We start from the raw sequence: 14,773 nt of genomic DNA, 5'->3' as shown, positions 1-14,773 counted from the left end.
TTCCAGAAGTTCCTTAAGACATTCCTTTTTTCCTCATCCTTCCCTCCTTCTCTCCTCTGCTAATCCCACAATTGCTTAATCAGTGTCCTTGGCCCTTATGCATCTTCAGAGCCTTGACCTCCCACACCAATTCTTACCAGCTATTGGCTTTCCATAGCACTTCTACATCTGCACACCCTCTGCTCTGGAGACTCACACTTACAACTCCCGCGGCCCAGGCCTTTTAGCACTCAACAATCCTAGCACTTCGTCCTTGGCTCACCCACCGGCCCGGTCTCCCAGGCACTTACACCCTCTTCCCTCTTCCTTTCTGCACTTGCACGTTCTGAATACTCACAAGGTATAGTAGGTTCATCCCCCTCACTCTTCCCGCTCTGCTCTTAAATATTGTATTGTAATGTTGTAATGTATTTCCCCACTCTCCCTTCCTCCCTGCCCTGTGGGCACTTTGAAACAGTATATTCCTATTGTATAAGTGTATAAGTAGCAAGCAATAAATAAATACATGAATTATCAATCTGGCTTTTGACCTGGGAGGAATACTGAAATGGCGCTAGGCATTGTGAAAGACCAACGTGTTAATATCTTCAGGGCTCAGCGGCATTGCTTATGCTATTGCTTCCGTCCACTGCATTCGACTCCCTGGACCAGTCACTTATTATTACAATATTGAAAAATATAGCAGCAAAATCTGAATTGGCTTCCAAATGGATGTGGGTCTTTTTAAAGGAACCTATAGCCATGATTAAACTAAATTGATTTGAATCAGAAGAACGCGCTATTTATTGCGGCGTTCTACAGGGGGCATGCTATCCGAATCCTACATGATTGTAATATGTATTATGGCCCAACACGTCAGCTTCCAGAACTATCCGGATGACACCCAACTGGTCTTTAAGATGAGCACAGATAGTTTCCAGGAGCAGGTTGAATATATATTTCAAGACATTGAACTATGGATGGAATCAAACTGGCTTAGCCTCAGTGCTTGGCCACATTTGCATAAAATGGTTAAGGGCCCACTCTAACAGATCTCCACTTTGATAATTTTATTATATCACATTGCAATCATGATTAATGAATCTGGGGGGTTATTTGATAGCCGTCTGAGTTTAACTCAGCATGTTAATATAATAGTTACCACTTCCCATTAAAACCTGATGATCCTAAAACAAATAGGACTATTAATCTCTGAGCGTCATGATGCAGCTAAAGCTCCATCAATGATCGGCTCAAGGATTGACTATGGAAACCCCTATTATTGGGAGCACCTCAGTACCTACTGAATCGCGTACATGTACTACAGAATGCAACTACTGGGATAGTTACAGGGGACTCATTTGCAACGCATACAACACCTATCCTCATAAAGCTACTCCTGCTGTCGATCCTCGCAAGGATCACATTTAAAGGACTTACACCTGTGTCTGAAGCCATATCCTAAATACCTCAAACAGATATGTCATCGTTATCTGCCCCCTTGCATGCTTAGATAGGCTCAATAATTGTCCATAGCAGATATGTAAGAGGTTTTGTCTTTGGGCTATTACCTAACTTGCCGGTATTTTACTATTGTTGTATATTGGCAGTAAATTGGCATTACTTCATTTTGGTGGTAATTTAGTGGTGAGGATACCTTTCATAACACTGCCCTATATGATAAGACAAACCTTCCCCATTTATAACTATGTCCTGTACTTGGGTTGTGACTGTAGGCATCCACCCAGGCTTAGCACATCTAGAGGGAACCCGGTAAGTTCATAAATAATGTGATAGATAGTGTATAGATTGTGCTAATGACTTATCTATGTCACCAGCCTATGCCCTTGGAGAGCTCCATTCAGCCCAGACATGCATGGCTTCTAACATCACTGCCATATATCCCTACAGATATAAGGACTGAACGAACTAGAGCCATAGGGTGCTCCTTTCGGGTACCGGTTAGCAAACTATGGAACTCTCTTCTGCATGACTTGAACATCATTGAACAACTCCCAGAGTTTAGATGACAACTCAGAACCCATTTTTTTAAATAGCAACCCTTCCCATAGGTCTGTGCTCTTTTAGGACCAGCAGTTTTAGCCCTTAGATGCCTGCTGGACTTAAGTCCTTTACAAATAACGTAAAGATAGACACTCTTCTTCCTTTTCTATTTGCACTGCCCATCCAGCTATTGTCTATTTTCACCCGGATTTGGATATACATCCAAGATAACGGTGATGACACAGAAAATCGAACTTGGGATCCAACTCAGATTATCATACAACCTCACAAAAGACCAACTAAGAGGACGTCTTGTTATTTAACGAGCGTGCCATCCTTTGACAGTGCATTTGGGGAACCAACCACTTATACACTAAGAATTGTCAGAGACATTATTCAAGGAATTACTCCATGCAACTCTAATGTCCATCACTGGTTAATATACCATTCATTGGGGGTCATTATGACCCTGGCGCTAAGGGATTACCGGTACCGGTAAGGATACCGGTAATCCCTTAGCGCCCAATTCCCATAACGGCGGCTGGAACCAGCCGTTATTGCAGGGACCCGCAAAGGGACCCTGGCGATATTTACGGTACCGCAATTTGTGGTACTGTAATTACCGCCTTTCCCCATTCCCATTATGCCCCATGTGGCAAAAATGGGAATGGGGAAGGGCCATGGTGAAATGGGGAAGTACCGCCCGCCAACCTTGGAATGGGGTGGTACTTCCCCATTTCACCATGGCGGACTCGTTACAACTCTCGCAGCAATCATGGTGCTAATAGCCATTGAAAACTAAGGCCTTGAGGATGACTTAGGTCAAAACACGTGTCGGCTGACTCTTCTGGAATGAAATCACTTACAGATGAAAACTTGACATAATTGACTTGCCTTCTTATTGATTATGTACAACTAACTTTAAGGAGGCAGAGCGCGATCCACCAATACCAATCCATTTTGTAGACTATGCACTAGAAGTCTTTATGGGCAGACTTTGTGGGATTGGTGACACAGCTTGCCACAGCTACTATTGTTAGTGGTCAAAGCACACTCTCAAGGGTTTGGACCCATACATACTTTTACTTTGGAAGGACAAAATATGTCATTTTGGAATAAAACACAGCTTTCTTTAGCCTCCTCATACCGGTTGCTCGTGAATATGCTTTTATGTCTCTGTGTGATGAAAAGAAATGATCTTAACTCGATGTAATATGGCAAGCTGGTGATATGATAGACATCTCACCGCTCTTTCAATTGCTGTTCATTTGCTGTGTGGTAGTTGTACTATTGTATATATTTGGCTAACTCTGGTAAGAATCACCAGGGCAGCAGTGATGGTGGACATGGAGGTGGCGTACACCCATGAAACCTGTGACTAAGATGGTGCTGTTGGGCAGTGTGCCCATGGGCTCTGTGCATGCAGATGTCGTGGCTGCAGGCACGCATGTGGTTGTAGGTTACTTGCCTGATGATTTCTTCTCTTCATCTCCTTGTCTGCCTGCGGTGCCTGTTGGGAGAGACATGACATGGTGTCACTAGACATCTACTTACTGGAATGATGGAGTCACGCTCATTGTTTGTGGCTGGATGTCACTCATGTAGGCAAATCTCAGTGCGCCTCATTCTGAGTCCGGCGGTAACCCTGCTGGTGCTACCGGTGGTTTGCTGCCGTACTCGGAACAATTTACCGCCGCCTGACCTCCCGGTGCCATCAATTCATTCCGAGTCCGGCGGCCGGGAAGTCAGGCGCTGATAAATTGTTTGTCCCCATTCCCATAGAGTCCTTTGGGACTCTATGTGAGTGGGGACATGGAAGCACCGGCACCATTACCAATGGTGCCGATGCTTCTGTGATGGATCTGCCTACCATGGCAACTGCGCCCAGCAGGGTCAGACCTGTCAAGCACAGCGGCACTGGCAGGCAGACTCATGGTGTGCCGGTCCAGAAACAAGTGTGCCAATGACCTTACCGGCACCCTTGTTTCCGGACCGGCAAACTTGTAATGAGGCCCATTGTCATTACACATAGCGCGTCTTTGACTAGCATCCTGACCTACATGCACCCAATTATAGTTGTGTTTTTTGTTTCTGTGGCATTACCTTACGTAGCAAGTTTGTGATTTACAGCCAAGTGGACCGTGGAATATTTCAAGAGTTACACTCATCCTGTAGGCCACAGAGGGGACCAGTAAATGTTGGGGTTTGTATGTACATATCATATTGTGCCCTGTGATTGATGTATGCCACAGCTTGCTTTGGCCTTTTAGCATCTGCATCTTGAGATAATCTTTCAGTCAGTCTGATGGAAATGTGGTGGTAGTATGGGATGATGCAAATTAGCCAGCGTATGGCTGCATGTACTAGTGTACGGGTGTGACTTTCCTATCAAGGTCCTCATTGCTGGAGCCACTTTATTGGGTGTGACTATTGTTCATATGCAATGATGTGATATGATATGGCATTTATAACGCACCTATATACAAGTGTTTCAAGGCGCGACGAAGCAAGGGAGGGGGAACAAAAGGAAGACAGAGACAACGATCCTACTAGGCCAGGTGACATTGAGATCGTGCAAGTGCAGGGAGGGGGGAAAAGGAAAAACTGTGAGGGGAAGGGGAGGGGTCAGTGCAGTACATAGTATAACAGTAAAAATAAAAAAACAATAAATACAATAAATAAGAAGTGCAACTAGGTGATGGGGAAAGCCTTGGTAAGTGCAGACATCAAGTATCAGGTGCTGGTAGGGGGCTGTAGGGATACAGAGAACAGCCCCAAGTGCAGGGAGCAGGGCAGGTGTGCAACTGGCGGGGAGGGGACCTGGGCCCGAGAACAGAGGGTAGCCAGGTGACGAGTGCAGGTTAAGTTTCGGCCAGGAGATCAGCAGGGGAGAGGAGGAGAGAAAGCAGAAGCAAAGAGAAAGATCTTGAGGTGCTTCGGGAACCGGAGATGGTTCTCCTCAAGTTTCAGTGAGGCCAGGAGGCTGTTCCAGAGGGAGGCCCCAGACAAGGAAAGAGATCTACCACTAACTTGTTGCTTGGAGAATCAACTGACCCTGAGGGAGTTGGAGGCGGATGAGTGAAGGGTTCCAGAAGGAAGATATTTAGGAAGAGAGAATTGAAGGTATTGAGCCCCCAGGCCCGAGAAGGCCTTGTGGACAATGCAGAGGGTTTTGAACTTAATCCTCGCAGCCACTGAGAGCCAGTGCAGAGATTTCAGTCCTGGAGAGATATGATCCCTGGGCTTGGGGCCAAGGGCAAGTTTAGCAGTCCTGTTCTGGATGAGTTGCAGAGGGCGGAGTGTAGATGCCGTCAGATTTAGGAAGAGACTGTTGCAGTAGTCCAGCCTAGAGAGAACCAGAGCTCTGGAGACAGTGAACTTCTGGGGGAAAGAGTGGAAAGGCAGAATACCTCTGAGGAGGTGCAGCTGATAGTGTGCCTTCTTGGAGACATCAGAGATGTGAGGAGAGAAGGAGAGTGTGGAGTTGAAGATGACCCTGAGGTTTTTAGCCCCAAGGGTGGGAGCAAGAGGAGGGCCAAGAGAGGCTGGCCAGAGAGTGACAGGAAAGGAGGGAACACGTGTGCTGATGAGGAGAATCTCAGTCCTTCTATCATTAAGGCAGAGATCATTTGCGGCACACCACTCTTGGATAGCAGACAGACAATCAGAGATGAGAGAGGGATAAGAGATGGCTGAAGGGAGCCTGAAGACGAGTTGAGTGTCATCCGCATAGCACTGAAAGTTGGGGCAGAGAGCAGCAATGCGGTGGGCAAGAAGTGCCAGGTTTTGGTTGAACAGCCAGGGAGAGAGGATAGACCCCTGGGGAACACCACAGGTAGAGATAGAGATAGAGGAGAGGAAGGACCCAAGTTGGCCCTGGGAGGGTCGATCGGAGTGGAAAGAAGTCATCCATGGCAGGGCCTGATCGGTGATAACCAGATTATCACACAGACGGTTGAGCAGGTTGGCATGATTGACCATGTCAAAGGCAGAAGAGAGATCAAGTAAGATGAGAAGACAGGGGGTGTTGGAATCGAGGTTGGAGAGCAGGTCTTTACAGATGTTCAGGAGAGCAGTTTCCATGCTATTGGCAGCTCTGAAGCCAGACTGATGATCATGGAGACAACCAATGGATTCATAGTGGAGATTAAGCTTGGAGATGGCCAGCTTTTCCAGGAGTTTGCCCAGGAAAGGAGTAATGGAGATTGGCCGATAGTTAGCTGGGCAGGATTGGTTGGCAGAGGGGTTCTTCAGAAGAGGGTACACGAGGAAACTCTGGTGGCAAAGGAGTTGTTGCAGAAGTCAGCCAAAGCAGGATCCAGGTTGTCAATCTGGTCCTTCATGGTTTTGGAGGAACAGGGGAGAACCTTTTTTAACGAGACTTTCATAGATTGGACTTGTCCGGAAACCTTGTCTGGGGAGAACAGGGAAAAGGCAGAGAAGGGGGGTGGAGGGGTTGCCACAGAAGGGCCAGAGAAAGAGAGGGGAGTAGTGGGGGGAGGAGGAGAGGAAGAGCGAGAGGACAGGATGTCCTGAGTTTTGGAGATGAATTGAGAGGCCAGGGCCGTGCAGATGGCCGTGCAGAGAGCCTGAGAGGGGACAGGAGAGGTAGAGACTGCAGCAGGATTGGCCAGCTCTTTGCAGATTTTAATGAGTTTGGCCGAGTTGTTGGATGCCGCAGTAATGCAGGCTTGGATGTGGGCTCTCTTCTTAGTGCGGACAGAGATCCGGTATTGCCTTTGGAGCAGGCGGCAGGCCAGTTTGTCAGAGGATGTACAGAAAGCACGGCATATCCTCTCAGCCACCATGCACTTGCATTTCAAGGTGACCAGGTCTGAGTCATACCAGGGGTTGCACTTAGCTTTGAGCCTCAAGCGGATCCTCATGATAGGGGTGGTCACAGAGTCTTCAGAATGACAGGTAGTTTATGGCTTCCCATTGGATCTGTTTAATGTTATTGGCAAATGTTCATTCATTTACTCACCATGGTCTGCTTGGCTATCAGATCTGACACTGGCCACACCACGTTCTCAGGACAGCGGTATGGAGGAGGGTGCTGATTGTCTCCTACCAAGGGTCAGCTTGTGGGTCTCAGCTGTGCCTCCTCCTGTGGCTTCTGCCTCCTTGAGTTGGTATGCCAGTCGTGTGCCGGCCTTGGACTTGAGGGCATTCCACTTGTTTCTTATGTCTTTGGTGTACTTGCGTACAATTCCTTATGCCACCCCCTTGTCCTTTAATTCATTCCTTTTAAATATGGTTTTCCTGTTTTGAGCCCCAAAAAGCTCTTCCGAATGGGCCATCACCTCCTCTGCCATTACAGCCAGCACTGCTTCTAAGAATGTTGGCTTCCAGAACCTCGGTTCAAGTGTTTTGCTCCTCCCCCTTTCCACCTTCCATGATTCCACCCTGCTTCACCCTTGGATGGCAGCAGGAAATGCGTGACCTTCAATGGATTCAGATGTTAAAGATGGACATTGCTCAGCCGCCCATTTTAGTGTGTGGTATTTCCGATAAAAATTAAATCTGCCGTTTTTTAGAGGAATTAACAAATGGTAATTCCTCCATTTACAGATGGGGGTAATGGTAATTCTCTGCATTATCGTCAGAATGACTAAGCAGCCACGTGTCTTCTTGTCTATTTATTTTTGTATTTATAAAGAGCACTACAGCCTAAGCGAATTGAGGCGCTTTTGCAAGAAGATGTCTTAGCTACAGGTATTCCCCCATATAGAATTGCCATTACCGCGACACCCGTTGCTGCTAATCCTTGGACTCAAAATACAGCTTCGTGGTGGTAACAGTAATTGGGTATGGAGGAATAACTTCCATTTTTAAAAAGAAACTCGTAACAAGGCCCACTATCTATGGAAACAAAGAGGAGGCCAGACCTCGAACCACAAAGGAGGGACTTTTATGGCAGGCATTTTATCCTCAAATCCGGACACTGGGGCTGTTTGAATGAGTATATATGGTTCTTGGTTACAAAACCTTTAATGTTAAGTTCAGTGTTGTGAGAAATGAAATGACCACCAAATGCAGTGTGCATTATGCGCTTAGGATTCAATCACACATCCCATTTATCACTGACATATTTGTCATATATAAAGATCTGTGGTCAGTCTTATGTTTCAACAATTCTCTTTCATTTTATGTAAAGCAGCCAGGAACCTTCATTCGTGTTATTTTCCCCCTTCACCTTTCCCATAATACTATTTTAAAAACGATAATAGGAAATCATTAATATGGTTATTCAAGGTTTTGGCAATGTGCTGTGTTATACAAGTGTAACATTCTTATTATGATTACAATATGTACTTGAAATGATCATTCGAAATTAACATTGTGTCACTTAGAAAAAAGTCAGTTTACAATGTTAGTACAATTATATATATAGAGTTTGAATAGCTTCTTTGGCCAAGCATACACAACATGTCTTTATGTAAAAACAGAAAAAAACATAGTTGATGACCCCGCAGCCTGGTCCTCTGGTCCCTTACAAGCTCTGTCAGAACCCTAGCCCCCCATGCAGAGCCTACCTGCGCCACCCCCACCTTTCCCCATAAGGACAATGAGCTCTGAGAGTTATGGTTAAATACCTATACATTTGCATAGAATTCCTACAGGAATGTACATGCAATGACAATGCATGTCTTCAAATACCAGGCTGGTCCCCACCTCGGGCAAGGTCTCTCTCTCGCTGCTGTTCTCATTCTATTTGCATGCATAAAATGCATGCCACCTTCTGCCCCCCTTTGTAATTGTAATGGGCTATTTATAACACGCTTAATACCCAGAGGTTTCTAAGCAAGTACCCGGGGATCGAACCTGTGTTGCTCCACCTTGTCTTGTTTCCAAGACGAGCGCGTTGCCCCTGAGCTATCATCCCGAGAGCCTTTGAGATATCTGTTTTATTTCGCAGGTCTCACTGTTGTCAGCAATGGATGTTGTGACTCTATCAAATGGGGAGCAAGCAATGTGTTAGGGCAGGAGGGGGATGGAGAGGACAGGGTGCAGAGTATTTGCAGAAATGTCCCCTCTCCACATGTAACCCTAAGAGGAATTGCCACTTTCCATTACTGCACTGAGTGGTACTCCACCTGCACATCTCCCCAAATAACGGCAACAGAATCATGCATGCGCACATTTTAAATTCTCTTCAATAAAGCTTTAATAACATGATTTACATTCCGATGACCTTGATTAGCTATCTGGAAAAAAAGGATGGGAAGATTGGGATTATCGTCGCGCTATGTGGCTGTATTCCTTTTTAGACTGTCTAGTGTCACTATAACTCTCCACAATAGGGACATCCTCCCTACTATACCCTGCAAATTAAATCGAAATAAAAAAAAAGGTATTGTGGAGACATGACTCTGCGTCCTGCAAACAATGGTATTACAGAGAACATAATATCTCCATGAATGTGTAACAGTGTGTCAGCACTAACGCTATTATTGCAAATGAATCATCATGTTTCATTCATCAGTGTCGAGAAACAGTTCTCAGTCTAATGTTTCAGTCACCTTTATTATCCCTATTATTGCATATAAATGATCATATTTCATTCTTTCATGTCCATGGACAGAATTCAGTCAAGGTTTTTTCATGTCAAGCTTCATTAGCATTTATAGTTATGTGATTGCTTCAAAGTTGGGGCATTACAAACATCATGCACACATTTTTGAGGGCAGCCACTCTCACTGTTTTTGATTTTGAAATTCTGATCAGTCCACATATACCGGCCCAGCTCCTCCTCCTAGTCTCTCCTTTACAAACGTCAGCAAGGCCCCATAACTAACATCCTGCACTACAATTTGTAAAACATAGTTTAGCTCTCTGCACAGCTACAGCCCTGCTTCTCTGCTCAGCTCCTCCTTCCCTTGCAGCCCAGGACTCATCCGATTGGGTGGAGCTCACAGGGGCGCTGCAAAAATCACAGACCAACGGAGAGGAATAAATAAGCAGAGCGAGTGAGAGGAGGAAAGACAGTTGGTGAGAACGAGAGAGAAAAAGAAAGAGAGAGTTTGGTCCTACCCCAAAAGGGGCAGTTCAGCCCGAACTGCTTGGTCATACCCCATCTGCATGAGACCACAAGCAACCCATGATATGTTCCGACTTCTTTGGGCTGCACCAATGACGTTGAATAATATCTGGGGTTGCCCAGAGGTTTCAGATTAATTCTAAACCTTCCACCCATCACCTCCTTTGTTTTATTTTAGTCACCCCAAATGAGACAGGTATGCCCAGATGTGGGCCCCATGCCTGCTGGGCATATAGACACAAGATACACCTCACTGATGATGCCCAGTGGAGCTGAAACATGACTGTGTCTGTGGTTGCTTCTGGTCTTGTGCAGAAAGGAAGTGATCTAGCAGTTTGGGCTGGACTGACCCTTTTGGTGTGGGGCCTAGCCTGATTTGCATATGGTCCTTCCCCTTTCTTGGCATGTGCAGAACGATGGTCTGGAGCAATTGGCAGCGGTTTAAGATGAATTCTAACTCTTTCAGCCATCACCTTGTGGGATGATTGAACCCACTTTTGCTCTGCTATGCGACATCAGTGTGTTCTGATGGTGCCAGAAAAATCCAAATGGCCGCAAAACCCTTGGGCGTGCCAAAACCTCTGAAATTCGCGCTCTGCAAAGCACAAAAAGATGGATGCCCAATCTGCCATGCATGGTGTCAGTGGTGGAACAGAGATCACCCTCCTGAAACATGTCACTGGGCTCCACAACAAGTGAAAATGGAGTACAGAGGGAAAAGCAGTGCTCTGCCAAAGAAAACCCCAAAATCTTGCTTGAAATCTTTTTCTTTGTTGCTGAAACTGCAGAATGCCAGAACAAAACACTCTTAAACATCCAAAATTCTTACTGGGTGCTACAATTCACTTAGTTCAAGAAATCATTATGAACTCACAATGTCCGGAAAAGCTGAAAGTATCAAAGAAACATCCACAGCAAAAGATGCCTGTCTGTGAAATCTGCCAAAAATCTGGGTGCAGTACCCTCGGCCGCCTGAATGACAGCTGTCAGAAGCCTGCGTTAAAACTGTAAACTTGTACAAACTGAAAACTAATGTTTCAAATCTAAGTGGCCTGTTACTGAGAGTAACCTATGTTGTAATTGTTTGAGCCCATGGTTTAGAATCTGGAATAAGTGTTCTAGCTGCAAGTTTGAAATCACAAGTTTATTTTAAACCAAGAAAAATATGCAACACAATTACCCTAAAAGCCACCCAAACTGGAATAACAGCTCTCTCTCCAGTCCTCTCCAGCAGGAAATCACACCTATGTGATGATTACAGGGTGGGGGGAAGAATTTGGTTTGCAGGGGTAAGGAGACAATGGACATCCTCCAGCTACAGGAAATGCGAAGTTTGAAGTGTCATAAATGGCCTCTGCCCTGGAGAAACAGGGAGGAGATGTTCCTGCGTCCCAGGAAAAGACCAAAGGGGTGGAGCTAAACTACCATTTGTTGCTTAACAAGGACAAAAGATACATTTTAAAAAGACTGTGACTCCCTATGTAAAATTGTGCAAAATATATAAATAACAGCATTGTTAATGTAATTTTTGGATGCACAGGTGAAAAGGCGCCAGAACTCTGTGACATGTTCGGGGAAGAAACGGCGGAAAAAGTGATGTTACACAAAATGTATTTCAGATAGAAGTCTGATAATTTATACACGTGGGCCCATATTCAGCACGCATATTTGTAGAAATTTGCTCCTAAATTGGACATTTTGTTCCGGATGAAAAAGGCAAAATTCTGTAAAAAGCAGACACAAGATCCTACAGCGACGGGACTTGGAGGAGTATCTGCTAAACAAAATATGTAATCTGTATATATGCCTGTTATAGAGGTTGCACATTTGTAAATATGTATTGTATCAAAAATAGATTTTGTGTTCAAGAGGCTAGGGGTAGACTCTAAGCCTCATAAACCCACACCATAAAAATTACACACTGTTTTCTCCTCCTATCAAGGAAGAAGGGAGATCTTGACCAATCCCTGTCAAAGAGGCGGGTTTAGGCTAAACCAGACCACACACCCCTTTATCATAAGCATAAATAGAGACAGCTCAGCACTCAGAGAGGACAGACAGATTCACCCACTATCCGATTGCTGGCGGAGCACCCTGCAGCAGAATCATCCATCTTACTTGCTCCAGACTCCAGAAAGTTGGCAAAGCAAAAAAACCCATTCCATTAGCTGAACCATTTTCAGCTACGCCTTAAGGGGGTAATTAATAGAATTCAGCGCACAAGTGTCGCACGCGGCTGGCACACAGTGTGCGCATGCGACAGTCTGTGCCAGCCGCGCGCACCAAAATCCTTTTCAGCGCACAGTGTATTCATGGATTTTAACATCCATTACCAGCCGTGGTGCAGAGTTGCGCAGCGACCCTGCAGCAGTGCCAGTTACGCCCCCAACCCCTCCCCGTGTGCCATGCACAGCGTACAAATCCCGTACACGGCACACAGGCCAGTGGACCAGCATACAGGCCCCCAACCACGAAAACGCCTGTAAAACTCTTTGCGCACCCCTCCGAATACACATACACCCCTGTGCGGGGAGAATCACATGCGATTGGGCCTGTGTGAGTGGGGTACGTGTATTACTGGGGTGCGCGGGATGTTTCACACGCGATTTGTCCTGTGCAAGCGGGGGAACATCTATTTTGGGGGTGCGCGGGAAGTTTCACACGCGATTGGCCATGTGCGAGCGGGGTACGTGTATTTCAGGGGTGCGCGGGATGTTTCACACGCGATTTGTCCTGTGCAAGCGGGGGAACATCTATTTTGGGGGTGCGCGGGAAGTTTCACACGCGATTGGCCATGTGCGAGCGGGGTACGTGTATTTCAGGGGTGCGCGCGAAGTTTCACACGCAATTGGCCCTGTGCGAGCGGGGTACGTGTATTTCGGGGGTACGCGGTAAGTTTCACACGCGATTGGCCCTGTGTGAGCAGGGTACCTGTATTTCAGGGGTGCGCGAGAAGTTTCACACGCGATTGGCCCTCTGCGAGCGGGGTACGTGTATTTCGGGGGTGCACGTGAAGTTTCACACGCGATTGGCCCTGTGCGAGCGGGGTACGTGTACTACTGGGGTGCGCGGGGAGTTCCACACGCAATTGGCCCTGTGCGAGCGGGGTACATGTATTACTGGGGTGCGCGAGGAGTTCCACACGCGATTGACCCTGTGCGAGCGGGGTACGTGTATTACTGGGGTGCACAGGGAGTTCCACATGCGATTGGCCCTGTGCGAGCGGGGTACATGCATTACTGAGGTCCGCAGGGAGATCCACACGCGATTGGCCCTCTGCGAGCGGGTTACGTGCATTTCGGGGGTGCTTGGGAAGTTTCCCAGCGATTTCGCTGTCAGAGCGGGGTACGTGTATCCAGTGGGGTGCGCGGGCAGTCCCACACGTGAATTGGCAGTGTGGGTCCTCCCAGGTGTGCCCTCTACCCCCTCCACGGCCCCTGCAGGCAACCCACACCGCAGGGGACTACCCTGCACCCCTGGTCATGTCCCGCAGGCAGCCCATCCACCATGGGCATGCCCCCCAGCCAGCCCACATGTCACCTTTCAATAGTGCTCACCAACTCATATCCCCCAGCACCCCCACCCACCTAGCATTGACGGGCACCTGCCAGTAGGGCCCGACTCATGTCCCCCAGAACCCCCACCCACCCATAATTGACGGGCACCTGCCAGCAGGCCCGACTTATGTCCCCCAGCACCCCCACCCCCCAGCAGTGAGGGGCACCTGCCAGCAGGCCCCAACTCATGTCCCCCAGCACCCCCACCCCCCAGCAGTGAGGGGCACCTGCCAGCAGGCCCCCACTCATGTCCCCCAGCACCCCCCTCCCCCAGCAGTGAGGGGCACCTGCAAGCAGGCCCTGACTCATGTCCCCCAGCACCCACACCCCCAGCAGTGAGGGGCACCTGCCAGCAGGCCCCGACTCATGTCCCCCAGCACCCCCACCCCCCAGCAGTGGGGGGCACCTGCCAGCAGGCCCCGACTCATGTCACCCAGCACCCCCACCCCCCAGCAGTGAGGGGCACCTGCCAGCAGGCCCCGACTCATGTCCCCCAGCACACCCACCCCCCAGCAGTGGGGGGCACCTGCCAGCAGGCCCCGACTCATGTCCCCCAGCACCCCCACCCCCCAGCAGTGAGGGGTACCTTCCAGAAGGCCCCGACTCGTGTCCCCCAGCACCCCCACCCCCCAGCAGTGAGAGGCACCTGCCAGTAAGCCCCGACTCATGCCCCCCCCCCACGTCATGACTATCCTCAATCATGGCCACCCACATCACACCCAACGCCACCCCAGTCCAAACACCCAACCAGGTATCACATTCACCCCACAATGTAATCTCTATCACATGACACATCACAAATGGCAAGCATGCACATCAACACAGTTCTGTTACACCCACACAATGCGTGCATGAGATTGAGAAAACACACATCCTGACATGCATGTAACCAAAGAGAAAATACCACACATTGAAGTAGGAAATGAAACTGTATTATAAACAAAACCAAGGGAATGTAATGAAACACACAAGAATGGAAATGATGAAGAAAAAGCTGCATGTCCAAAATATAAAAAGAAAATGAGTGAACGCAGAATCAAAATCAATCCAAATGCACATGGGTGCAAAGTGACTGTCCGGCAAAACAAATCCAAAGTGATAAACCAAGACAAAACCATTGATCCATGGAAAAAAAAAAAAAGTACAAATCCAGGGTCCATTAACCCAACCTTTCAGCTGAAAACTAGAAAAA

This window comes from Ambystoma mexicanum, chromosome 3p (genome assembly GCF_040938575.1).
Source record: "Ambystoma mexicanum isolate Mex_15411 chromosome 3p, UKY_AmexF1_1, whole genome shotgun sequence".
Classification (NCBI taxonomy): domain Eukaryota; kingdom Metazoa; phylum Chordata; class Amphibia; order Caudata; family Ambystomatidae; genus Ambystoma; species Ambystoma mexicanum.
This window is presented reverse-complemented; position numbering follows the sequence as displayed.